The sequence below is a fragment of the Otolemur garnettii genome, unplaced genomic scaffold, assembly GCF_000181295.1.
Source record: "Otolemur garnettii isolate 467f Iridium unplaced genomic scaffold, OtoGar3 scaffold00010, whole genome shotgun sequence".
NCBI lineage: Eukaryota > Metazoa > Chordata > Mammalia > Primates > Galagidae > Otolemur > Otolemur garnettii.
Genome location: NW_003852405.1, coordinates 1,558,147 through 1,561,939, shown reverse-complemented (window position 1 = coordinate 1,561,939; position 3,793 = coordinate 1,558,147). Strand labels below are relative to the sequence as shown.

At 40.0% G+C, this 3,793-nt stretch overlaps 1 pseudogene; it reads right to left on the bottom strand.

Moving 5' to 3' along the window:
* Positions 1-1,241: 1,241 nt before the first annotated feature.
* Positions 1,242-1,747, bottom strand: LOC100959502 (annotated as a pseudogene).
* Between the last annotated feature and the right edge of the window lie 2,046 nt (positions 1,748-3,793).

Sequence of the window (3,793 nt, the reverse complement as noted above, 5' to 3'; positions counted from 1 at the left end):
TTCACTAGAGAGGTTCAAAAGCAGAATTGAACAGCCAGAAGAAGGAGTCAGTGAACTTGAAGGTAAATAGATTGAATTCATCCAGTGTGAGGAACAGAAACAATGAAGAAGCATGAAGAGACGTGAAAAGAGCCACGGAGACCTGTGGGACACCACTAAGCATACCAACATACGTCAAATGGGAGTCCATGGAGGAGAAGAGAGCGAGAAAGGAAGGGAATATTTGAGAAAATTATGTTTGAAAATGTTCCAAATTTGATGAGAGATGTTAATCTACACATCTAAGAAACTCAACATACTCTAAGTAGGATAAACTCCAAGAGATCCACACCTAGACACACAAACTTTTGAAAGACAAAGACTCTTGAAAGCAGCAAGAGAAAAGTGACTTATCTAACGCAAAGAATTCTCAATAAAATTAACAGCTGATTTTTCTTCAGAAAACCACAGAGGCTATAAGGAAAAAAAACAAAAAACTGTCACTCAAGAATTCTAGGCCAGGCATGGTGGCTCACACCTGTAATCCCAGCAGCTTGGGAGGCCGAGGCAGGAGGATCTCTTGAGGTCAGGAGTTTGAGATCAGCCTGAGTAAGAGCAAGACCCTGTCTCTACTAAAAATAAAAAAATCTGCCAGGCCTAGGTGGTGAAGCCAGTAGTCTCAGCTACTTGTGAGGCTAAGGCAGGAGGATTGCTCAAGCCCAGGAACTGAAGGTTACAATGAGCTATGATGACACTGGGAATTTGAGGCTGCAAGAAGCTATGATGACACCAAGGTGCTCTCGCCTGTGTGACAGAGAAAGACCCTGTTTAAAAAAAAAAAAATTCTATATTCAGCAAATTATCCTTCAAAAATGAAAGTGGAACTAAGATATTGCCAGACCAACAAAAGCTGAGAGAGTTTGTCACTAGCAGATTTGGAAGTCCTTCAGGCTGAAATGAAAATACGATAGAGAGTAAGTTGAATTCACATAAAGAAACAAAGAACACTGGTAACGGTAACTACACAGGTAAATATTAAAGACAGCATCAATGTACTTTTCCCTTTTTAAAAATAAAATAGGGGATTTATTAGAAAAATATGGATTTTCTTACAGGGATTCCAACAGCTGTAATGGGTTGATAACTAGAACCACACCTTTCTGAAGGACAGAGCATGCTGTGATCACATACTTCTAATTCCTGCATGATCAGGAGGAGAATAGCCTGGAGCGGACAGTCCTCTTTGTATACTACATAAGGACCTAGAATGTAGATTCGTTTCTGCTTGCTTTTTGGTCCTTAGGGTCCTTTTTGCTGGCCTCAGGCTTGTCGAGCACATGTGGGCAGGCACTCATGAGCTCTTCAGGCCTCTCTGAAATGGCTCCACAGCTGGAAAAGCACCTCAAGTCTGATATGAAAATTAATTTTGCTCTGTAAAGGATGGGTTGCAGTGTAACCACAAATTCCACTTCTGGGTTCTTCGTGGCCACGGAACACAGAGAATTCCCTAGGCTATGGCGCTCGTCTTGCGCTACAAATGTCACCCAGTGTCTATCTGTTCTAGCTGACCGGACCATTTCCAGGGCTGTCTTCCTCTTACCTTCAGCCATGGAGGCCTTCGATCAGATATTTTTCTCCGCAGCTCCTGGTCCTCTTCCACCGCAGAGGCGGTTCCAGGATCCCCAGGAGGTGCTGACAGGTCCGAGGCTCTGCCCCATATCACAAAACGTGCAAGATGAAGCAGGAAGGAAGAAATGACCGATTTCATTTTATTTTTCAAATTCATAAAGCAATGATTGTAAATCCTTGTTAATTAGCAAAAGTTATATAAGGATGTGATTTGTGGTAGTAACAGCATAAGGGAGAGGAGGGAACAGAACCAAATAGGAGCCAGCTTTTCGTGTACCGTCAAAATTAAGTTGGCATTAATTTGAAGTAGATTGTTATCAGCTAAGATGTTAATGATATTCTCCAGGGCAACCGCTAGGAAAACCATGAGGAAAACAACTCAAAATACACATAATAAAAGAAATGCAAGGGCATTTAAATGGTAAGTAGTATCTTTCTATGAAACTCTCATTCTCTGGCAGTCAGGGGAAAATTGGGAGTCTTAACTTCTCCACGAGGAGGGACGTATACATACATTCTCCTTGCCCCTCAACTCTACATGCTACACATACTTTAAAATAAAATATCTAGTGTTCTTTAGTTTTTCAAGCACTTTCCCAGATAGTACTGTATGGTGTTTCCTCCTCACAACCACCTTGAGAGGGAGGGTTTATAATAATCACTTTTAGAATTGAGGACTCTGAGGTTCAGAGAGGTTAGGTGAGCAGTCCAAGGACACACAGCTGTGAGAGCTGGGACTAAAATGATGTCTATTTTACTCGAGGTTCTTTCCTCCACAGCTCAGCACATGGCCCTCAGAAATGTTGATTTACTCATCCTTTATTTCTTTTCCTAACTTTCAATTATGGATAATAGCAAACACGTGCCAAGGTAAAGGGATAGCAAAATGAAACCCCATATACTCAAAACTCAGCTTCAACAATTACAGCCAATCCTGACCCATCTATTCCCCATTTACTATCCCCAGCCTCTTTCCCATTATGTGGAAGCAAATTCCACATATGTCCTTCCAAAGGTATAATAAAAATTTCAGTATGTATCCTTAAATGATAAAGATACATTATAAAAAACATATCCACAATCCTCTTGTCCCCTTTGAAAATGTCAAGGTCTTAATGTCATCAAGGATCTCAGCGTTCCAACGTCTGTAATTGTCTCAGGTTTTTTTTAAGAGTGTGTTGGATTATGGACCCAAATATCACTCATACATTGCAATTTGTTGATAGGTTCCTACGCCTCTTTTCTCACATCGGTTCCTCTTCCCTTATTTCTTTCTCCCACCAGTTTATCTGCTGAAAAACTGGTTCATTTGTCCTGTACAATTTCCTAGAATCAGGATTTTGCTGATTGCAGCCTTAAAGTGTCACCAATGTGTTCCCGTCATGAGTATTTCCTGCAAAATGTGAGTTAGATCTAGAGACTTAATCAGATTCTCATTCTATTTTTTGACAAGAACACTTCATAGATGCTGTTGTATACTTTGATCAGGAGGTATGGAGGACTGGTTGTCTCTTTTTTTCCTCATGACGGTTTTATCTTTTAACCTTGGAAATAGCTTAAATGTCTGATCCTAGGAGAATAGTTATATAATGATAGTTCATCACTATAGTGGAATTTATGCAATCATACTGATCAGTTTTCTTTTTCGTTTTTAAATGTTTTTATTTCAGATTGATATGAGGATACAAATGTTTAGGTTACATTGTTTTAATTTCTAAGGTAAAGCTCAAGTCGTAGTTGAGCTCTTCACCCAGGGGGAGTGGTGAACACCCTCACACTGTGCACATTAGATGAGATCCTGCCAATCACCCTCCCTCTTGTCCCCTATCCTCTTTCTCCTGTCCCCTCCCCCTCACTAGACTATACTTGTGGTTTTTTTTTTCATGTGGGCATGCAGTTGTTTATATGTTGGTTTCATATTAGTATTGAGTACATTGGATACTTTTTCCCCCCATTCTTGTGATACTTTACTAAGAAGAATGTGTTTCAGCTCCATCCAGGTAAATATAAAAGATGTAAAGTCTCCATCTTTTCTTATGACTAAATAGTACTCTATGGTATACATATACCAGTTTCTTAATCCATTCATGGGCTGATGGGCACTTGGCAATTGTGAATTGGGCTGTGATAAACATTCTAGTGCAAATGTCCTTGTGGTAAAAAGATTTTTTTTCTTCTGGGTAGT